This window comes from Numenius arquata, chromosome 7 (assembly GCF_964106895.1).
Source record: "Numenius arquata chromosome 7, bNumArq3.hap1.1, whole genome shotgun sequence".
Taxonomy (NCBI): domain Eukaryota; kingdom Metazoa; phylum Chordata; class Aves; order Charadriiformes; family Scolopacidae; genus Numenius; species Numenius arquata.
The window spans coordinates 28,589,231-28,613,695 of NC_133582.1; the positions used below are offsets into that span (position 1 = coordinate 28,589,231).

General features: G+C 38.1%; 1 protein-coding gene across 3 annotated transcripts in view; it reads left to right on the plus strand.

Moving 5' to 3' along the window:
- The window catches only part of MACROD2 (mono-ADP ribosylhydrolase 2), an 896,489-nt gene that overhangs the window by 304,594 nt on the left and 567,430 nt on the right, over positions 1-24,465 (plus strand). The gene's annotated exons all lie outside the window — the stretch shown is intronic.

Sequence of the window (24,465 nt, forward strand, 5' to 3'; positions counted from 1 at the left end):
ACTAAAAAGTTCAGTACATGAGTAGTATGAATTGCACTGGAGCATGAATTGATCTGCAAGTACTGGAAATTGTACTTCTGTCTTTAATGTATTACTTCCATGAGGCTGACCTGTATTTGTGAATGAAACAAAGGGAAAATGATTCTGTACTGAAAACATTCTGATTGGGTACTGTCCTTACGAGTGCAAGTCCACTTGCAAAGCACCTCATCAATATTTCTAGAATGGTAATTTTTCATTTTCCCTATATACATTGTAATATGTCCAAAGAGTAGTGTTGTCCATAGGTGTTTCATTACTGGCTGCTTTTATCGGTATGTTGTAAGGAGTTTGGGATGACTCCCTGATGATACTCAGTCTCGTTGTGAACGTGGTGTGTTGTTTCAAGACCATGCAGAATTGCATTGCGGAAGTTTTGTATTTATTTTCCCCTCAGTATAATACAAATTTAGATACTACAGTAAAGATCACAGAATAAAACCATAAGGGATGTTAAATTGAAAAGTACTAATATTATATTTCTGCTGCCTCCAAAAAGAGAAAAAGTGTCTTTTTGCTACTGGAAAATAGAGAAGCTTAAGAGCACGTGAAAGATTTTTTTTCACTATCTATAGTGAAAAGCACTTGAAGGAGATGGTTGTTTTAAGTATGGGCTGGAAGAGAATCCTGCTTACTCCTTGTTCGTTATGCTAATAGAGGTATAAATAAGAAGACCTGTGTAATCTATACTGACATCTGTGCAAGAGCTTTCTGGTGGAAGCTTTAGGCTGGGTTGCCTAACCGGCAGGCAGCTGGCTCTGCCCGCGCAGGTCGATTCATGTGGGCAGCCGCCTCCTTCCCCCAGCAGCCTTTGAGGTGGGCAAAGATGGCTTGATATTAGCCCTGCTCGCCTCCGTGGTCCCAGACAGCTGTGTTGTGCGCGGAGGATACCCGTGTCTCTTCCCACGTGAACCGTCTGTTAAAAGAAAGGGGAACCCTTGCTTTGGTTACGGTGCTTTTCTCAGCCAACTGGGCTTCGCAGGACTGGTCGCTCGATGGGCAAAGCTTGCCCGTCCTTCCTGCTCCTGCGACAGTTTTGCACTATCCATCTCGGGGTTTGGCTATGTCTATGGTGCAGAAGATTGAATTGTACCAGGCTTTGTTCTAAATGTAGTACCTGCATGTAATTTTATGATTTTTTTTTTTTAAAAAAGAGAGAAAGTTTCAGTTGCTTGAGACGTGTGCACCGTTTGGATATGCACAAGTGGAAATAAATTTAAACACGCAGCTCCAAAGTAAACAGAGATGACTGTGAATATACACAGGGAACAGATCAGTTGAGCTTTACATAGTCATTTTTCAAGTTAAACATGCTTTAATGTAAGCCATAAATTTCATCATATGAATATTTTTATGAGCTGCATTTCATCCATTTATTACTCTGGAGTTCCAGATAGTGACAACGGGTAAATACAGTGCCAGTTCGCCTGCACGTCGAGACACTGGGAGCCTTCTCTCTCCTACACATTGTTTAAGCAAGGGTAACAAATTACTGGTATGATTTCAGACATATTTCAGTGAGATTTTTATTTGACAGTGCAGCTGCCAAGAGTTCTTGCATAAGTCCAGGCCATGGTTTTCTGACTGTAGGTTCAAGGTGGAGGTTCTAGTTTTGACGCCTCAAATGTGGTAGTTAAATGGCAGGTTCTTAACAGTATTTTCACATATTTCAGGGCAGATTTTACTTTTGCTTAGGATCTTGACTCTCACTTTGCAAATTAAAATAACAATTTCTAAATCTGTAAGACTGTGGTGCTCATGAAGCAATAAAGTACACTAAAAGTAATATACAGTAGAATAATTTGCAATAGATTTTAGATTACTGTGCATATGCCATATTATATGCACCTGTGTTACTAAAGAAAAAAATCTGATTGACTACGAATCTGTCCCAGTTTGAAGTAAAACAGAACCAATTTTCTGTTCTGTAACTTTACATCCTAGCTAGGCCTCCTCTAACTCTCTGAAATTAACGGCATATCGTGGAGAAAACTGTTCGTTCATCTGCTTTGAGAAACAGGTTTACGAAAGGGAGCTCTGCCATATTCTGCCTTGGGCAAAAAAAATAATCTCGATTCCCTAAAAATATTCAGGTAAGGACGTGGAGTCTACCGGGGAGACTGGGGCCTGGTGAAGGCCGAGAGTTGTGGTATCTGTCTTTGGGTGCTCAATGGAGGGATCTGAGTTCAGGTGTTGGCAGATGTGAGTGAAGGAGGGATGTGACTTCCCCCTCCCTCTCTCCTGAAGAGGGACAGATAAGTTGATAATTTGGACATATTCATTAAGTGTCTGATGGTAGGGTGGGATAAACGCCACCCATAAATGTGGGCAAGAGACACTTTGTTATTGGAAAAGTCCTTTTTTGAGGATGGCAGTACATGTTGGACATTATGGATTTAACGAAGCTTGTTTTCTGTAATCGTTATTGTAGAATAAAATATCTTTTCTTATACAGAACCCACCTTGGAAGGACATCTTACATTCATCAAAGCCCGAGTAAAGTGGAAAAAGCTGATTTACAAGTAACTTACTATCCACTATGTTGATGTTTTATACATACAACTAAACATACTGTATATTTAGAAGATAGTTTAGTATTTTTTCTACATATACCTGAGAAGTAACGATGTCTTTTGAAAGTGTTACTGCAGAGAAGTACATCATGGAACAGTCTTAGAGCCAGTGTAGCTCCCTAAATTTGCTTTTCCTATTTCAGTCTTATTAGTATTTTCATCACTAACTTAAAATTGATCAAGGAAGACAAGTCCTTGCAGCCATGAAATAAAGTGCTGGAAGCATTCATTGCCTTAGTGAGTGCTGTACCATAGCAACCCTATCTGTGGCATATACCAAAGCATTGCAATTTGAATTTTGGTAGATGAAGGAACTAGCTATAGTAATAGCAGACCTTAATCTGCAAATGGTATAGAGCTTTGAATATGGAGTGACCGTGTTTGCTAGGCGTAGCACCGTGCCTGATAACTGTATAGTAGCTTTCTAATTCTTTTATTTTCCAAGAGTAATGACATCTCTCACCTGTGTATGGATGACAAAATTGCCATGTTTCTAGAAAGGGATTGCACTGTATCATGTAATCTTCTTCTCTGTCTTCACTCAGAGATTATATTTGCTTTAAAGCATCATGGTAACAAGAAGCTGATTCTGTAATTTGAGAATAAATCCTCCCTCTGCCCTAAATATCCAAACCTCCTTTTTTTTTTTTTTTTTTTGATCGTTACTCATTTCTTTATGCAGGGAAATCCACTGTTGCCTTTAGTCGTTGCAGCTTCTTATATCTTTTACTAGTGCTACACTTAAAGATTTTGTCATACCAATTCAAATAAAAATTATATGCTGAATTGGAAATGCTTTATGGTCCTTACAGTGGATAAAATATGTTAATTTGTGTAAATGCTCTTCTGAGTGCAGATGCTTGCACTGAAAGCATGCTTATCTTAAAAGCTGCATGTCTTTCATTCTGGCCTTCTTTTATATGCACAGTTTATTTTCTTTTAATGCGTGTCTTAATATTTGAGAAGAGTTTTAAAAGGAGACATTTGAAGCTAAGTGGAAAAAAAATCTCCTAGCTTTTTCATAAATATTCATGGTTTCATAGAAAATCTTTTAACTGAATTGCTATTTTCTTTTGAGGTTTTGTGTTTTCTTCCCCTTTTCCCCCCCTTTTTTTTTCCCTTTATGCTTCATTTCATTGCTATAGATTAGCAAATTAAGAATGCTAAGTTGGCTGAACCATTATATGCTTGACATCAAGTCTGGTATGTGAAGTGTTAGTCTGCTCACTTTCGTTGCAGAAGTTTTATGTATCTTAATAACATGTGATAACACACAAACAAGTGAATTAAGCAGAGTTACTAAGATGGACTATGTGCTTTCAAGGTTTAGAGTGTAAGTGGAAGTATTTATTTGCATGTCATAGTTATTTAGCTTGTAAATAGAAATATATGCAAGTTGCATTTGAGGTCAACAACCACAATGTTGCATTATTTGTTAGTTATATTTTAAAGGAAAATTTAATGAGTTTGAATTTTTTTTTTTCAAATACTTCTGTTGGGATGCTTCTCATTGAAAAAGATTTACTTCAGAACTTGGCTGTTAAATTCATATTCTGAATCCAATGGTCATATAATTTAAGCTAGATGACAGCTTGGGTCCCAGGCACAGATACAAAAATAGGCTAATACTGATTCAGGGGAAGTTGCTTTTGCTTTATCAGAGTCAATAATTTTGCTCATTGAAGAGATGTCATCTCTCTCTTCCTATTTTTAGTAAAACCTCTTTTACTAGAAAGAATTTGGTAGAAGTGACGTCAGGTAAAACAGAAATAAATGTCTGGTACCAACAGCTGGGCAATACCATTGCAAATACTGACCTGTTAGAAAAACATAACGGAATATATGCAGCAAAATACACGGATATATTTTCCTTACAACAAAATACAGGCATATATAATGTTATAATCATTAAATATTCATTTTTCAGGTTTTCAAGGCTACACCTGCGGTAAATTGGTACACTATATAATACATAAAAGATGAACTATGTAGTGTGATAAGAGTAATGAATTTCACATTTCCTGCTATGAAACCCACAGAGCCTGGTACCATCTGATCGTAAATAAATGCCCAGTCAACAGCAATGTCAGTCCCTGTAAGGAGAACAGTGGGGTAAATAAATCAAATGTTGTTTAGGACATTTTTCTCAGTAGGAAAGAAATACACAAGTGCTTTCCGGATGTTATTCACTGCTGATTATTCACTGCACACTTTTATTCCATCTCATTCACTGAATTTCAATGTGTTAGACATTTAAAATTCAGTCAAATGCTGGGGAGAGAGGGTAAAAATGGCAAAGGACGAGGATATTCAAATCTCACTGGAGAAGTGAGTATATAAAGCTGAAAGCTGGCAGCACACTATAATAGCAAAGACCTGTAGTCCTTTTCCCCTGGTCAATAGCTTAGTCAAAAAGACAGCTTTGCATATATTACAGAGATATCTTTTAATAATGTATTTCCCTTTTAGAGATTTACCCTTCTTCCCCTGTCTTTTCTAGCATTTTTTACCACGTGCAATTTGCACTCATATTATGTATTCCTGTTTGAATAACGTATAGGCACGCTGTCATTTTTACAGCTTACACCCGTCATTGGCTTTCTTTGGGGCAGAGAGGGAATGGCTTTTCAAGTCCCAAACTCACCTGTTACTGCTCACCAGAGAATGCACTGGATGGGAAAACTGACACAGAAAGCTGGGTTTTAGTTTTTTGCCATACTTTAAGTTTCTAACACTGTTTCTAGGGAAGCTAATTATAGCAGAAACAGAGGTCTCAAATTCAGATAGTTTTTTGTCCTTCCAGTTCCTTATTTTAAGTATGGCCTTGGGAATGGAAAATCCAGTGACTTGTCCCTGGTCACATCTACGACTGCTGTGAAGTGGGACGTCTTGAAGAACTGAGTGTAGGGAAAGGTAAATATGCAAATATAGTGTGTGTGTAGTAAAAAAAATAAAAGGGTTTGCATGTTACACACACTGACCTGAAATAAAAATTGATACAAGTCATACCTAGAAGGAAATAATTTTTAAGAAGTATTAAGCACCAGCTTTACATCCTCTGGGCTTGTGCAGCCTGTATCCACTGGCATAGCATTTAACGATGAAATTAGGAATGAATCTGAGATTCAGATGTCTTCCTCTGTTGCAGATGAGCCGCAGTGGAACACAGGGCTATTGCGGTGAAGTCTGAAGCTTGGCCATACACGTGTGTGTTTTCTTACTGTTTTAGTTCATCAGGATTCTTGTTTAACACCTAGAGGTTTAAAATTTCTGCCCATTCCCTTTTTTCTTAGTGTGGTTGAAGCTAGCAGGGAGCCTAGAAGAGATGGAGAGCTTCTGAGATGAGTTACATATGTAAAGAGTCGCACCAATGATGGCCCTGTCATCAAGTCCTCCTCTCTTTCAACAAATAGACCAAATTATATAATAAATGTATATAAAGAAATTGCTTCCTCCTACTTTCAAGTGCTTTTGGGCAGAAAAGGCCCACCAATATTTATGCGAAACGCTTAGATGAAATTGCTCTGGCTGTTTGTGCTCTACTGCAATGCTACTAAAGGAGATGGTGTTGAAATAGCTTTGGAAATTCTACAAATTGTTTGTTCTCCTAGCTGTTTAGATGTTAGTTTCCGACTTGCTGAAATGCGTGACCGTGCCACAGCAGAGGGGAGGCTCCTCTTTCTGGTTATTTCGGTTGTGTACAGTATGCATCCATGAAGCAAAGATAAATGAAGATTATGTGACCTAGCTCACTGTGAAAGCCAGATCTATGACCTTTTATAATGTTGAAAACTGCAAGCCTCTGGAAGCTACCAGTGTGACTTATAATGCAAACTTAACCTCCATCTTCTCTCTGTTTGTTTGGATTCATAGTTACCTTTGTGTTGAAAGCATATGTTACATCCCCTTTACTTGAGTTTAGAGCAGGAAAGAAGCATTTCCCCAAAGTCAGCAGATCTTTGCCAGGGAGTAGATGTAGGTTATGACCTCCCGTACCCTGTTGTAATCAGTACACATGCTGCTGCTCTAGCACAATGTTTGCTGGATGCCAGAGTAAAATAATAATAATAATATCAACTTCCAATACAGTGCTTGAATACTACAATGATGCTTAGGCTGATGACACAGTTAATCTGTCTTTCAGCTATAATGATAGTATAGGTTAATGTAATATTAGGTAGATGGATAAAATGATTAGTTGTCCTTAGTTTAAATGAAAGTTAATAGCTAAATATGGATAAACATAAGCTGGACATAGCCAAAGTGGTAGGAGAGGTGAAATGACTTGAGTAGCAGTACAGTATATAGTATATAAAAGGAATTGTAGCAGATACGTGGAAGCTCAAGAATAGGAGGATCCTTTCATCTTAGTGAAAGGTATTTAGGACCTGAATGAGAAACTTAAAAATTAGAAGGGTTAAAGAGACAGCTATTAAAAATTCTGCAACAGGTGAAAAACTGTTGAAGAGACTGCTGGGAAGGAAAGAAGTACTGAAAAACAATAAAGTATGAAGTTCAGTTGATAGGGGAGCAGTGGCAATGTCACTGATAGTTGGAACCAGATGGGATTCAACAAGAAAGAGGAACAATTGAATCTTTTCCTGCTCATGTATTTGAGCTACTGGTTGCCTATCCAGGGTATGGTTATTGGAAATAAGTAAAGTGGCAAGGAGATGAAGGGGAATGGGTTTTAAAATGGCTGGAGAAAAAATTAGTTCTAGTTTATTCTGCTTTAGTATGGTACACGTAGAATTAATAAACGAAAAGGAAATCGTGATGTAAAATGAGAGAGTAAGTCAGGCATAAGTTAACACATTTAAAGGACTTGATCCAGTTGGTTTAATGTGTTTAAGAGCTTAGTGTATATCCTGATGCGTCTCAGATGAAACACTCATTGATGTGCGCTAAAAGAAAATAGATGAAAGACTCTCAAATTTTCAAGGCAAGTATTATTTTTTTAGCTGTGAAATCTGACTGCCAATGCATAAAGATTTCCTGTTAAGTGAAAACAGAACAAGGGAAAATGGAGATAAAATCTCTTCCATCAAACTCTATTGTATCAAAGCATGTAAGGCAAGTCTTCCTTTCACATTTGTTTAGTGAGTGTTAATGTTTGAATGTTAGAGGAGATCTTGGTCCACAAAATGTCATCGCCCTTTATTTTTGCCAATACTGTAGTTTTCAGGAGAGAAGCAGAGTGGAAGTAAGAATGGCCATACAAGTAAATACCTCACACTGTCGTAACCAGCCGCAGATGGAAACATGGCAATGAGTTACACTTTGGCAATAAACCGCCAAGGCTTTAGAGAGCTTAAATAGCCCCCCAAAATCCTGTCATTGCAATCAGAGCTGCACTTCTATGCCATGACTCCTGGTTTTGTACCATGGGACGTGTTGACAATGGAGCAGCTGTCATGTGCTGGCTCTCTGCTACCAGTCTTTGAATCAGAAATGTAATTGGAAACGATGGCAGACTGAGTGGTGCTGTTTGGAGCAAACAATTCTGACTTCCACGCCTGGTTTATTAACATTAACAGAGGAAATACTGTAAGCATTAAGGAATTCTATATTTACTAATATCATACTGTATGTATGTCTGCTTTAAACATCTTAGGCTACTGAAAATCAGTCTTGATTTTAGATCATAAAGAATTGTAAACTTTTTATTGACAGAAAATAGATTGCAGTTAATATGGAAATATTTGGATCTGTGCACCCACACTTTTTTTTTAATGTTGTAAACAGAGAAGGACGAACCAGGTATCTTAAGTTACTAAGGTGCTGAATTTTTTTAGTCAGTAGTGACTTTTTTACCCAGAGTCTCCACCCAGACAATCTTAGTATCTAGGTTAGATATGAGGTGACACAACCGAGAATAAGAAAACATTAGGCCTGGGAAAGGGAGAGGACATTTACATAAAGTAAATGAAGCTCTTTGATTGCACTTGGTTACACAAGATAATGGGTTAGTGTGGTCATTTCTTTGGGGAAGGATTTTATTTTTTGTTTATGAAGAGACTTAAAGAGCAGAAGACTAATGCTATGGCTCAAACTGTTCAAACTGAAAGAGAGGATTTGGCCTAATACAGTTTGATAGAAGCATCTACTAAAATGATTCAAAAGGCTTTTTCTGAATTCCTTTGATCATGTAGCTTTCAAAACATAATCAACCTGCTCTTTGGTTCTAAAGTAGGGCATTATCAAAGAATATGTGCTGCATAACGTCTTGCTTCCCTGTAGTCAACCAACTGCATCACTTAGTCTTCACTTGGAAAGATGCAAGAGAAGCTGGTATAGTTTGTCTCAGTTTTTCTTCTTTGCCTTTTGCACCCTTAATGTGTTGCATTACTAGAAAAAGAGGTACCTCCCCATGCTTGGGGGATGGTCACACCGCTACCTCTGGGGATGGCGTTCCAGTACTGAGAGAAATGCAATGCCACCTGCATGGAAGAGTAACATTTGTGTTTTCAGTGCATCAAGATCTCACTTTTAGCTGCCTCGTGCATATCGTTGTGTTTCTTTGTGTTTACAGCTCCGTTCTCTCCATAGACTCCTTTTCTATATGCTTCTGCACAGCCCAGCATTCTGTAGACCTAACCATGTCTTTGTGACACAGCTTTCTTTGCCTTGCCATCCCCTGGGCTGCTTTCAACCTCTTGAGAAAAGAAGTGTTTACGCTCCTTATCACAGATAGTAGTGAAATTCTGCTTAAGCAGCGAGGTTGACTGCTGCTTATATGTTGTGCAGTTGGAAATCATAGCCATCTGCAGTAATGACCTCTGTGTCTTGGGTGTTTAATTCATGCATTAAATAGAAAGCTTTTCTGTGCTTGCTCCAGTTTTGTGATCTCACCACATGAAAGGGATTCTTTGCACTCATGAGATCCCGTGGGCATTGATCCATAGTCTTTATCTGTGCACATAGTTGCTCCGTAGAATACAAGAGTTGGAAAGCTCGTCCTTTAGTACAATCCAGACTAGCAGGTATGTTTGTGTTCTTGGTGGATGTGTTTGTCTGATTGCCTGGGAGAGATAGTAGGTTTGTAGATAGAGTCTGTATCCAACATACAAGCTTGTTTGCCAGGGATAGTTAGCTGATCCTGCCTGTCTCCAAAGTAAATGGACTGCTTTTCATTTCTCTTCAGCAACTAGGAATTCGGAATTTTTGAAATGGTACGTTGGGCTCAACTTTGGAAATAATCCAGTACATTTTTGTGATTTGTTAGAGCTAGTATGCAACTGGGGGGCTCAGATAGGGGTGATACAGGAAGCATAGCAGCTATTTTGATTAGGAAATTGGGGACCACTGTGATGGGAATATACTGGCAAGTTTTAGGAACCACAAAGAAGCATTTACTTATGCTAAACTACTATGCCATTTATCACTTAACAACTAGAAATCAAGCATTAATCAAATATATTAGTCAAGCCTTAGCTGTACAGTACCATACATCTGATGGTGTATTGTTGGCTCTGCTGGCTGCAAACTGTGATGGCTCTTCATCCCTGAGGTCGAGCTGGCTCAGCATGAGAGCTCTTTGATGAGGAAAGCCAGTGGGTGTCACTTTTCTTCCCCAGCTTCTACTGTCCATTGCTGGTGTTTATATACACTTTTTCCACACATCGCTACCAGTCTCGTCTAAAGGATTACGTCCTTTTTTATAGGTCAGAACTAGTCTGTTCCAGCATGTCCAGAGGGTTGTTGCCTTCTGAGTGCTGATGCGTTCTGGCCTCTTCAGATGATGAGTGCTACCTATTTTCAGACTCGGTCATAGTCATCACATTTCTTCAGGGTATTGCAGACTGCGTATGACTGACAACTGGGTATGATTATCTTAGTCTTACTACTTTTTCTTTCAACTCTTCCAAGTGCAGATACTACAAAATATTTCAGTTCCTACCCTGTGACATGCCCTCTTGTGGTATTTTTGGGATAGAGGGCAAATGAGGTGTGTTCCACAAATAAGCCTTATGCTGCAGTTGAATGGGGATGGCCCTGAAATTATATGAACCTCATGTCACCTACATCAGATAGCTTCACAAAGGAATTTAGCTGCAGTGTCAGATCCTTTCTAATTGAACGGGTATCACTTGGGACTCTTTCCTTGAAGACTACCCACACATTTTCTTTGAGATCCAATCATGAGATCCTTTAGTAAGGAGACACCCTTTGAGCGGCTGAGCAGATGCCTTTGTAATCTATTTAGCTGTCTAAAGTCATCAAAGGCGTGAACTTATATCAAAGAAACATTTTGCCTGTGCTAATTTTATAATTGCATGTCTTCCTAGATTAAAACATAACAAAGAATCTTTTATATGGTCAAGACAACAAAACCAGGCCAACTTTGAGTTACTCAGAATACTGAGCGTGTTCAGTAAAAGGCATAATGTGAGATTTTTTTTGCAAAGTGAACGTATCTGCTTTTGCATAAAAAGAATTTTAGGAAGGCTCTCTTGGGTGATACCTTGACTTAAATTGGTTGGTGAGACCCCCTCTGTTTTGCTGCCTCCAAACTATTTGGTGCAAGCGTACAGCATGTTGGATTTACTTCTGAACGTGGCTTGTGTGCACGGAGTGGAGCACAGCAGGGCCCCATCTCAGTCTCTGAAAGAAAGGGAGACTCTGCACCACCTATCTGTGACTCAAAAAAATACAACTCAAGTTTTATCTAAGCTGTGGGGAAATCCTGTCATTTCTGCTTTCTTGTCTTCACTGAAATGGAAAAAAAAAAATCTTTTCAGAAAAACAATCTTTTATCTTATTTGGCAGATATGGCCAAGTTCTGCCTTAATGGGGACTAAATTTCATCATATGGTGCGACTCCTTGCTTAAAGAGGTAGATGCTATATACATGTCAACGTCATGGCTTGCATGCATTCCAGTCAAGGAGATCTTGCCTCATGTGGGCTTCTGCTCTGTTTGGGGCTGGAGCATGAGTAGAAGCCTGGAGCACAAGTATCAGGATTCAGAATACATTACTGCAATCTCACTGTAAAGCAAAGACAAAAGTTTTTTTCATTTCTTCCCTTTAGGATAAAACATAAAGATTTTTTTGGAGCAGTGAAGAAGCATGCCCAATTATGCTGTCCTGGCTTGTTAGTCACTAAGTCTTATGAAATGTTTCAGGATTTTAGAAAAGATTTCCCGTCATCCTCTGCTTAAAGAACCCTCTCTATTGAAACATAAAGCTTCTTGGTTATTATGAAATGTTTCAAAGTGGAATGATTGAGTGAATCAGAAATCGCCATTTTTCCAACAGAGTCTTCTGAGAATTTCTGAAAGAGAGTGTATCTTCTATGAATTGGATGCACTGCCATAAATTTGGTTGTTCAGTAATCAGCTCTGTGTATGAACATAAATTTCATAAAACTTACCCTCTATAATGGTTTTTCACAGGATCACTGCTTCGCCGAGGCTGTGATACCCTAAAACATGAAGGCAGTATATATTATACAGTAAATATTTCCTTTACTTCGTAAAGAAATCTAACCTGCTCAGCATTTGCATGTCATTACCCCTCTCACAGCTGTTTATGAGCAGTGCTGCTGTCTCAGCTCTGGGAACAAACAGGTTTGGGCATGCAGGTGAATGACATGGTTCATTCCTGTCTGTTTTGCAAGCCAGAATTGTGGAAGTATCTCCCATTCTTGGCTTGACTGTTTTTCTCTGTAGCAAGCCTTATTTTCCCAGGCAGATTGTTGAAATGTGCTAATGAGCCTCCAAAGAATATAAAATATGTGCTCCCATGGTTGCATATTTTCTAGTTCAAAAGCTACTTCTCGTGGCAGACCCGGGTATAACAATTGGAAGCGATCTGAGATCATTTGCTATGCTGTTTGTGTGTCCACATCCAGAATGCACATCTAGCTTGCTATTGTCTTCTAACAGTAGTGTTGGCTGAGACCTGGATATTAAAAGAAAGATTTGGGCTGATGCATTTTTTTGGTATGCACTCTTTTTCCTTGCATTTTGAACCAATGCTAATAGCTTCTTCCGAAGTAGAACATAATAAACTAGAAAGCAAATGTATATACGTAGCATGTTGCTCAATAATAATTTTTTTTTTCAGAATGAGGTAGCTTTACTTTACAAAGTTGGTCTAAGCCAGAGCAACTGCAGTTAGGAACCTGTATGCTATAAATACATTAATTCCGTTTTGCTATGTACCAGCTTCCTTGCATAGAATGAGTTCTCTGAGAAAGTGGTCTTTGGAGGCTCTCAGATGTCCTCTGTAATTTTCGTTTCAGGGGGAAAAAAAAAGGGTTCCTCAGAAACAAAGCTTCTTTCCCATGCCACAGCCATTATCTCCGGCATAAATGGACACCTGCCAAATTGTCTGTTATCCTTATGATCAGAGCAGCCCGTGTCTCTTAACTTTATGCCTCAGTAACATGTGTGACTTGCTTGATTGCACATCAGCTGGCTTGCTGTCCCAGCTTCTTGCCTTTTCTGTGTCTCTGATACCTGGGGGAATGTGAAGGAGGGGAGGAGGTGTGGCTATTCCCACCACAATGCCTTGAGTCCTCTCAAGCCCCAACTGGATAGTATAACGTATTCAAATCAAATTTTGAAAGGTAGGCATTGACTCTTTTTTATATTTCTAAAATCGTAACTTATTCACAAAATAAGTACTGTATGTGCTTTCCACTAGTACACTCTTGGCTCTACACGGCCAAGTAAATGTTGCGTATACTTGGCTTTGTAAAGCTGGCGACTTGTCTTTGAGACATTTTGCCAAATTCCTGAATGGCAAATAGCCAGGTTATATTAAAGACAATATCCTGTGTCAATTGAGCTTAATTCTTTAGCATTAGTACTCTGTTTTTGAAAATAAAATTTCCAAAGGGAAATTTCTGAATTTTTGATTGTGATATTTTCCAGAAATGCTTTGCCCAGCTCAGTTCAAAACCCAAATGTTCAATAAAATCAAAGACACAGTGGGTGTTTGTACTTCTGTGGTTTCACAGGAAAACTGGATGACTTCACTTTTTGTTGTTTTTGAAGATATACATTGCTTTATTTTTATAATGTACCTGTGATGTAGGGCCCTTTCTCTGCTTTGATAGAAAGCAAAATTCACAGCTTCAGTAAATTGGCAATGTGGTTCTTACTTTGCCACCTATTTGAAAGCGTGAAATCATTTTTGGCAGAAAAAAATAATGCTTAAATATTTCTTACAAAGAAGCATCGAACTTCATACGTGAAGTATGATGAGTATTTGGTATTAACCAAATCGGTACCATGTGCTGCTCCACTGTGGTCTTTTAAAAACAAGGTGTGTTATTTTTTTATTGAACAAGATAAATGTACCTACATTTAAAGAATTTTGATGACTTGGAATGTTACACAAACTGTCATTTATAAATATTGTTTATACAACCTTCTCCTTAATTGGAAAGAAAGCAGCAAGTGCACAATAGTTGTGCTTGTCACCAGAAAGTCTGTCCACGTGAATGCAGTTGGTGGGAGCATCCATGCATTGGCACAAGGTGAGAGCTTACTCAGACAAAACTCAAGAGTTCTTATCAACTTCAGTTGTTACTGTCAGGAGTTTCATCCTAATCTCTCCATTTCCATGGTGTCTCTTCTCATAATTCCCTCACCTTGGCTGCTTTTTATAGTGTTCTTTGAACTGAGTTAGCTACAAAAGGGGTCAGATCACAACCTCATGTGAATCACACTTGCTCCTTGAAATGAATTAGAGCTGGATTTACCTGTTTACCATCTGCTTCTTCACTTGTTGCACGTGGGGGAGTACGTCTGCTAAACACATTCACTAGGGCTTTTTGTTTGATTTCTTTGAGTCCCTGGTATATCATTAAATATTGATCTCAAAAAAAAAAAAAGTCTTAACAAAGGAAAGTGAGTTGATTTTAACCATTGACACAAAACACATTCTCTGTTCTGTTAACAATTTTAAGTGAATAGGAATTATTTTGGGGGGGGGAGGGTGTCTAATTTTACCTCTCCAAACGTTCTTCAGACATGGAGAGAGAGAAAAATTTCCTTGTAGTTGAGTGCTCTCTGTAGTATAAATCTCATGTAATAGTAACTCCTGAATAAAAAAAAGTGAGTGTCTAGTGAAAAACCTGCTCTAACCAGCCATGGACATACCACGTGTGTCAGTTAAGAGTGTGAATAACTCCATCTATCAGAGGTCCAATAAAAGCTCTGTATACGTCGCAGAGTACAGTGCACCACCAATATGTAAATGAAAGTAGAATCCTTTTCAGGGACGACTGTCTGTCTATATTTCAGATTAAAGCAGTTCATTAATAAAGGCATATACAGTCAAGAGTATCTTCCAACGATCTGTAACTTTCAGAGATGTCAGTTCATTATGATTTTGTCTCTGCATGCAATGGCGTTATAAAAAGTCTCTCCAACACTTCCAGCATTAGGTTATGTGTAGCCTAGAGTCAAAGTGCAGTAGCTTGAAAAAGAAGTGTGATGTTTATTAGGTCTAATTGTGCATAATTTTTAAAAGCTGTTTGACATCTAGGAAGAGATAAATGTTTTCACACTTTTAATGTTCAAACATGGCAGACTGTCTTCACGCCAATTATGCTGCTGTATCCTATGATGTGACCTTCTCTTTAGTTTACAAGCTTCTCCTTTTTAATAATTTCCATCCTAGAAATTAAGTAGATGCTCTGCTTAAAGATTTTGTAAAGCATTGGATTGTTCTGCATTTGTACTATTTTATTATGTGTTAAGTAAGGTGCAAGTATTTCTGCAATTAACGTGCCTTAACATCCTCCTTCAACCTAAAATTCAAATTCACATCTATACAGAGTAATACTTGTGATGAAAAATTCCAAATGACTATGAATTTTTCAAAGCATGTATACAGTTGAGGTTCACTTATTATTCATTGTACAAATTATACTTATGCGCTGGATCATTAAGTGATATTTTTTTATTGCAGAAAAGCAAGGAATTTCCTTCTGTATTATAAGGAACCAGCATTTATTTGCTTTCTTATGCAAGTAGCATCTTTCTTCATCAGATTTTCATATCTGATCCAATAATTTGTATTTTAATGTCTACATAATGATGTTTCTATTCAGATTTGCATCTCTTCTAAATAGAATAAAGAAAAAGGATGTGATTGTAACATGCTTTACATATACCATGAATACTTTAAGGAAGGAAGGAAGAATGGTAGTTAAAAAAACCAACACAACAAAGTGGTAATGCCAAATTTTGTTAGTGAAATTTAGGTGTAATTTTTAAGTTGTTGTATCTGTGTATTAAGCCTGTGTATTTACTTGTCTTAGTTCTTCAAATAAATATTTTAATTCTGTCACATAACTAGTGACTTTTAAGAAATACTCATGCGCTCTCACATTTTTAGCATAACAAACTCCACCAGTCCTTTGGGTGTAATGATTTTCTGAATGGTGTTTTCTCAGTTGTGTTCTTCACTGATTGCTTTCTCTTTTGAGTGGGCAGGTGAAATAGAACTAAGGAAGCAGAAGTGACTGAACGCTGTTGGTGGCTGTGGTTGCAGCGGGGAGGGATTTTTAGGAAACAGATGGCTTTCTGCCAGCAATGGAAGTAAAGCCATTCATTTGAGGGCATAAAGAGCACCTTCCGACTTCGACTGCAGCTGGGTGTAAATGAGGGGCAGAGCTCTCCTGTGCAATGGGAGGAAAAAGTCAGACAGCCACTCAATGAGAACCAGAAACCCAGACAATGCGTGTTGGGTAGGTAGAGAAAACTGGATGAAGTTCTTGTTTTCTAAATACAAAGGCAGTCCGAAGAAAGCAGAGGAAACAATAGGCAACTAAATGCAGGAATGAAGAGGTAGTATACACTTAATTAAAAATTCAGCTTCAGTGGTAGAGTTGAGATGGAAACTTAGGGAAGTGATGGAGGAAAGGAGACTGCATGAACATTAAGGATATACCTCTCTGTGTACCTCACTGGAGTATTTGATCTAAAGGCAGGGGAAGAAACTAGTTAGAAGATATCACATTTTCAGTGAAGAATGAGAAGAGGAAATCATGTAAGAGAGGATGTGGCAATGGATGCAGAAATACCAAAATGAAAGGCATTTCTATAGTACTAATACTGATGAAAATGGCAGGTTAAGTAATGGTGCCTATGGAAGAATATAAAGTTCTGCTAGCGAACAGAAGAATTTCTTTTTCTGCTTTAAATGAGCCCAGCAATTTTCCTTATAAGCTGCTTCTTCAAAACTGAAAATAATAAAAGGGTGAAAAGGTTACAGTGCATTCGGAGAGCAGCAGAAAACAGTTTATTTTGGAGTATATCCACAAAAATAATGCCATCAATTTGAGTACGTAGCGGTATGGTAGTGGCTGAGAGGATTCAGTTAAGGTCAGGAGGAGGAGGGGAAGGGGTGAGATGGAGGGGAGCAAGGGGGGAAGGAAGAGATAGGAAGACTTTTTTGATGGAAAATGCCCAAATTTCTTAGGGCTACCTGCAGTCTTAGATTTGTCAGTCATGACACCGAGTGTCTTCAACAAACACTAGATGGAAACCTTAACTGGTTTTGAAGAATAAAAACATAGAAGCATGAATCTGTCAAATTGTAGCCTCCAATATACTAAAATAAATATCAAATTCCCGCGGAGACTGAAGAACCATTTAGTGAAATATAGCACCACTGAACAAAAAACCAGCCTCAGTAGATGAGTGCAGGGGACAGCATAACGTGCATGCCCAAACGTGATCTCAGAAAGACAAGTTAAAAATTGCGTAGTTATGAATTAGAGAAAAACTTGAAATCCTCCATCTTCAGCTTGAAGACCTAACGCAGAAAGGATGTTCCCTTCTTTTTTCTTTGAAGGATAGAAAACTTTCGTTCTTGGCAACAGAAATGTCAGCTTTGTAATAATAAACCACTAACAAACAAATGGGACTTGCCATGGATTCCAGGGGACCGTGAGAAATATTGTCTGTGTAGTTATTTGCTGAAGCAGATATCAAGTGATCCATTTCTACAGCCGTTTTCCAGGTGATGTTTTAATGCTAGCCTCTGACAGCTGCACACTTAAAATAAAATTAAAAAAAACCCCAACGGTCTTAGTAATGACTTAAAAAAATATGGAAGTGACTTATTCAGACCACACAAGTATGAAGAACATCTTGGTTAACAGGAACACTAAATAAAGTGGCACCAGTGGGAGTTCAGAAAATATAAAAAGGGTGTTCTTATTGGGTAGCTTGTGGAGTAAAACACAATATTTAATAATGCCTCTTCCAAACATAACCTAATGAGAAAAACTTGTATGAAAGCCTAGAAGAGGTTGTTTTAGGAATGCGTGTGTTTTCACACCCCGTTCTCCTGTTAGATGGATGGCTTTCAGTTATTTTTGTATCACAGAAATGCCATATCAGATAGAAATACCAAATATTTGTCTATTAAAGAAGTCTAGTCGCCAAGAGGCAACTAGAAAAGAAATGGGAAAGACCTTAAATAGCTGTTTGATATTCATTTATGCAGTGCTGAAAAGCCATATAGAAAGTCTATGAAGAAATTATTTAGAGTCCCATAAAAATAAGTAAGATTTGTTATTACAAGAAAATTGTTCTTATATAATACTCATTCCACACTCCATTTGATACAATTTCAGTACTGTTCCATCTTAGTTTCATTATTTCATGGTTAAGAGGGTTCTCAAGCTAAGCATAGTAAAAGTTGGGTGTGCCTGTACTTTTCCGCTGGATCAGTAGACTTGAACATATCAAATTCTCAGGCCATCATGGAAAAGGACTTTTACAAATTATATTTTTTTTTTCTGTTTCTAGAAGTTAGAGAAACATCCAATGTCTTGCATCAAATAGTTTTGCTGTAATGGATAGTATGTTTTATTTAACAAACTAGCTTCTGGCCTGGAACAAGGCAGAATAAAGGCGTGAGTGGATAGAGGCTGTCAGTGGGACAGGGCCAGTTCCCATCTCTGAGAGATTAGCAACTTCTCAGCTGAAATAATCAGCAGAATCAAGTGCATCTGTGCCATCCCTCCTGAAGGCCATCCAGATTTATTCAAGAGTCAAGGGCATGGAGCAGGATGGCTCCAGCAGAAATCTGTGGTTTAGGGAAAAGTCATGTATCTTTTGTGGGGGAGCTGGCTAGGAGGGATTCTGGGGGAAGCAGTTTGAAACTGAAGTCATCCCTGAATCCTCTCTTTTCTTACTCAGTTTTGACTTTTGGCTTTAATTGGTTGGTTGCGCTTGTTTGGGTTTCTTTTGGTGGTTTGGTGGTTTGTTTTTTTTTTGCTAAAATAGAGATTTTTCCAATTTCTTAGTCAATTCATCTTGCCCTTTCTCTGACCTTTGTTCAAGAACAGCACATGTGCTGTGCTTATGGCAGCAAAGATCGGATTCTTTCACTGAGGGTCTCTGCTAGCCTTCTACCCATTATCCAAAAATTATTTTGATTCTCATCTTTGTAGATTTGTTTGTTTCTAATGCTCTATACATTAGTAGTCTTTTACTTTTATCTGAAAACTAATTTCAGACATTCAAACCAGTAGATACTCTGTTTCCCAACAGTGTAACAGGAGAGATTAAAAAGAAAACAAACCAGTAGGTTTCTGAGGGACCAAGGTGCTCTTACCTAACTCTAATCAGCATCCAACCATTAATTCCGCTCGTTTCCAGAAAACAAAATCGCTTTCCTCAAGGTTGCAGTTAGAAGTTATTCACTTATCCAGATGGCTTATAGGCATTATCATGATTTGTGAATGGAATTAGTCTTCATGTAGAGTTCCGTTTTTCGTGGTTCCTGATTTGTATTTGCAGAATTTACAGCAACGGTGTGCTGACAGCACGCTTCACTTGAAGCCCTCATTTTTTGTGTAGCATAGCAGTGACCAATAATAATATTTCAAGAGTCTGATAGGTGTTCACTGTTTTATACGTTATATAGACTTTTCCTCCAAAACCAGGTTTTCATCATTGGTACTTGGCATCGCTAATAGGTTGTCAGTGGGAAAAAAAAAGAGTTCAACATGGACATGATAAACGAATTTGAAGGTGCATGATGTTGCCTTAGAAGCTTTAGAAGCAGCGTCTCCTGGGTAGATTATACTGTGGATATCGGCGTTTTACATGTTCTAGTAATAAATACAGATGCTCCATCTTTATCTCTATTACACACACTGACATCTGCCATAAGTATTATATTTGCTTACTGAAAAAGAGCTTTTTCCAGTACCTCTAATGGTGCACAGCTACATTCTGAAATGAGTCTTTTTCCACATTAGCCACATTTATTAATGACTCTGGCAGAACTTCTTTCCCATCTACCAATTCAGAAATTTAACGTGTTCACCTGCAGCATATTTTAATTCAGCTCACTGCAGGGAAATTGAAGCTCAACATTTGCAGATAGACTCTATTTCACTGAATGTGATGGATGTGGATATAGATTCTCTGTACGCTGAATAGGTTGCGTGTAAAAGCAAGTATTCTGTCTTGCACTGAACGTGATGAATGTGGGACTTGAATGCCTGGATATTGAAAACACACATTGCTTGAATGGACAGGTATACCCTATCCACACTTCTGATCTCTGCTGCATGCCTATCCACACTAGTTATTTTCTTTGGTGCCTGCTGTGTGCCAGATTGCACGTCTAGTAGAGGGGGAATTCAGTCTGAATCTAAATCCCAGCATTTCTGGGCCACTAATTGAGACAACACAGGAAATACCAAGGAGCATCTGTTAGCTATGCTTACATATTTTAAAACAAAAAAAAGCAGAGGAATTTTCATCCTTTCATTGGTTTGCCAGCCTTTGGTGTAAGAAGTAAATATAGGATGTTTCTTGGCGTTCAGAGTTCATTTTCTTGAAGGTACCGGTTGTTGGCAGCCATCTCGCAGCGATGCAGGGTACCTACTCTGCTTTTCCTACTTCCCTGCTGGCCGTGTTGAAGGTGAATGGACCATTATTGATGGGTCGTGGTCCAGGAGCTGCTTCAAGTTTCGTACAACTCAACAGTTTGGAACTGAGCAATTTTCCTTGGAAAACATCAGTATAATCTCTCTCACAGCGAGAGGAGACTTGATAACACGAAGCTGTGTGATCTGGTGGACTGAACAAAGGACTCCTTTTGTCTCTGATGTGGGCTTTTTTTTGTAGCATTTTCAGAGTCTCACAAGCTGGGCCTTTCACGCTGTACAGCCAGAGTCTAGAGAAGCTGGGCACTTGCAATTTCCACTGGAAACAATGAAAGCACAGCAACTCTGAGAAAAGCACGCCGGTTTTAATTTAGGAAAGTAAATAGAGATTATGGTGCTACTTGGGAATTGAAGACTGATCTAGAATCAGTATCTGTGGCCTTTGAGAAGGGGCTTTAATTACTGTTAAAATCCAGGATGGAGCAGAAAGGCTAGTACTAAAAGGATGTGTAAGCGGGGAATGGCAGGCTTCGAAGAGCTATTCAATTTGTCACGAGTTATGCTATATATTCTCCTCCCCAGCCAGCCCAAAGGCTCCTTTCACGCTGTCCCTTTGCATGCGCTTGCCAACCACGTCATGACACTTTAAAGGTGAAAATGGCCCAAACAGAAGAGCAGCGTTAGCATGGAGTTTGAAGAAGAAAAAAGTAAAAGATAATTGGTTCAGAGGAGAAAATGGAGTTGCAAAGCTTAGCTGCTCCAAAACAGTCTCAGTTTTAGTACATGGAGCAGATTGCAGTTCTCAGTGACACACCTCTGCTTCTTTTCCGACTTGAGTTTCTGCAGTTATTTCTGATAAAATACTAAAAAATTAATTTTAAGGCCCTCAAGGCGTGACAAGGAACTGTTGGGATTTACAGAGTTGATTAATAGAGTAAAAACTGTCGAATGTGAAAGGCAGCTATCCAAAAATGCTAGGAAGATCCCTCTGATACACAGAGTGTGAATGCACATGAGCTGCTTGAAATGTTTGTAATAATAATAGTAGTAGTGTAAGGCTTAGTGCGGTGTAGTCCTGTGTTTTAATGTGACAGCGTTTTTCAAATTGTTCTTGGCAAAGCATGTGATGGTTCATCCACACAGCACATAGTGAAAACATTTCACCGAGTGAAAACATTTCATGACGGATCAGTTGCCTTAACAAGCCTCCTACCTTGTAATTCTTTTAGCAAAGGCCTGGTATGTGCATATTTTCCATACCTCATCACTCTACATGTAGCTTTTCGGAAGAACTGTTTGGGATTTTAGAAAGTCCCTCCATTTTAGGTACAGAACGTGCTTCTCGAATTAAGCAATTCTGAATTTAAATTTATACCTGAGTGAAAGGGGCTGGCAACATCAGCAGGTGTTTCGCAAAAGAACAGCAAAAAACTAAATAGGGACCATGCCAGGCAAGTGCACAGGGATAAGAAGTGCCAAGAAATATTTCTTTCTGTGCTCTTCAAATTTATGTAAACTAGTGTTAGTAGTCTAATTTGTACTGTGCATGTGCAGGATAAAGTTGTGCTGACCTTTCCTTAATTATTTATCCTGTAATTTTTCAGTGCATAACCTCTGAAGCCTAAACAATGAAATAATAGAGTGTTTTTCTGTTGATTTCTTCACTAGGAGCCTGATGGTGTAGTAAGTAAGTATCACATTTGTGAGATCCAATGTAAACTTCAGAGCTGCAGATCTAACAGGTCCTGCTAAACTAAAAAGGAGCCTGAAAAGATTGCAGACTAAATATACGTTCCTTTCCTTGAGGGGCTCAAACAGGTACGTAGGTATCTTTGACTTAACGTAAATATTGGGACTAACCCAAATACCTATAATGTTTAAAAAAATCCCCAAACTACAAAAAAAACCCGTCACCCTTCCTCCCACGCACAGCTTCCTTTAGGTACACAGCAGACAAACATACTCAGGAAAGAGAATTTCTCTTAGGAATGTAGCATGGATTCTTGCTGTGAGAAATCAAGGATTTTTTTTTTTTTTTTTTCTAGAAAGAAGAAAGTAATATAAACATAGGAGTATTTTTGCCTTTCAAAAGCAATCAATAAAAATTGATTTTGCATACAGCATACATTTGTTTTAATGGCTTTGTGTGTATAAGGAGCACATGCTATTGGAAATAATTATGAAGTAGAAGGAGATCTGGAGAACTGTGTTTGGTAAAAGTATTTCAGTAAAAGTGTTTAAAGATTATACAATTACAGTCTTGTAAATCACATGATGTTTTCCAAGATACTTTAAATTTCCAGTGTAAAAGAGGCATTTGAATTATTTGTTTTTAATTGTGTTTTGCTAGTGCCCTATGGAACAAAGTTTGCTTAAGACTTCACAGAGTAAAACAAGAAACAGGAACGGTCCCTCTTCAATAACAATTAGAATAACTGCTGATTTGTCTATAGAGATTTGCAGCTGTAAATGGCTGCCATTATTAAGAAATACGTAACCCATTGTAATTTGGTTTTCTTGATAAAGTTTGAAGTTGACAGTTCAGTATGTGAGATACGGTGTGAATTTTAAGCAAGAGTGCACTGGGAGGACAGCCTGCAGAGGGCTTGGGGGGTGAAGAAACGTTAGCACTTTCATCTGTTGTTTAGAGATTGTGCTTTTGAAGCAAAATACCTGGACATCCAAACACATTGGGAAACAATATTTTTTCTTAAATGTAATATTATTAACCTTAAGCACATTCTATATTTTTAGTAATTTAACAGGTTTGTTTATTTTCTTCAGATTGTGCTTGAAACTACTTAAAATGCATTTTTAATGTACTCTTATTCAGACCAAAATGAAAAAATCCCCAAACCGAAAATCTCTTACATTTTGTAGCTTGTGGGTTGGAAAACAGAGAAATAGAATCTCTTAAAGTTTCATTTCAAGTAATGCTTGAGCCATAGCGGCTAAATACAGTTCACTTTCTCTTTGCTTCTGAAACTTTCAAGCTGTTTTATGACAGCCATCGCAGTCTGTGCTTTATGCAAATATACAGTTTGATAAGAGGAAAAATGGCAAAACTGGAGAAGATGAATTTTGCCTTGATTGACCTTGGTCTCTTAATTGCTGGTTAGTGAAGGAACACTGCTTTGAAGTGCAAAAGCAGTCATTGTGTTTAAAGACTTGGACTGCACAAGTGGGAAAACAATCTCTTGGATATTTTTCATTGAAAAAGTTGATCCGTAAATGATAATCAAAGAGCAAGCTATTCAAGAGTTTCTTCTCCTCTTGTTCTTTTAAATACTTTCTATTCTTATTCTGCATTCCTTATGCTGCGCTTTGGCATTTGGAGATGAATGCCATCTCATATGGTGACAATAAGGCCAATTCAGTGCCCTTCTGTAGGACATTAGGCTGTATGTCCTGCTACACGTAAGGGATTAATTAAATAGCTGTGAATAGCATACTTGAGACAGAAAGGTCACTGTCAGCACTTTGTGTGCTTATGCTAACCAGTTATGTTAGGAGAATAAAATGATGCATTAAAGATAATTAAACGTGAATTTGAGATGCTTCAAAGTAGAACCAGTATTATCAATTAATTGACTTAGTGGCATTTTGTGTAAGTGGTTCACTTCAGACTTTGTTAATGGCAGAGTATTTTCGTATTTTTGACAAGGTATTTATTTTCTCAGCAGCCTGATTCAGAGTCTTCTTGTCATGTGGCCATCCTTTGGTTGTATAATTGTATTTATAACTACTTTCTATCTGTCGTATTATCAAACTGTATCTACTCTAAAAAAGAAAATACATGTTTGGAAAAAGACCATGTCTAAAATCCCTTTTGGAAGAAGGTCATATGTCACTTGCTACCATTTTGTAATGTAAAGATGAGCATAAAGAGAGAGAGATGGGTAAAAACTACTACTCCTATGTGCTGATGAGAAAGTCAACACCTGCATGTATGTCTGTGTCTTGGCCCTATTAATCAA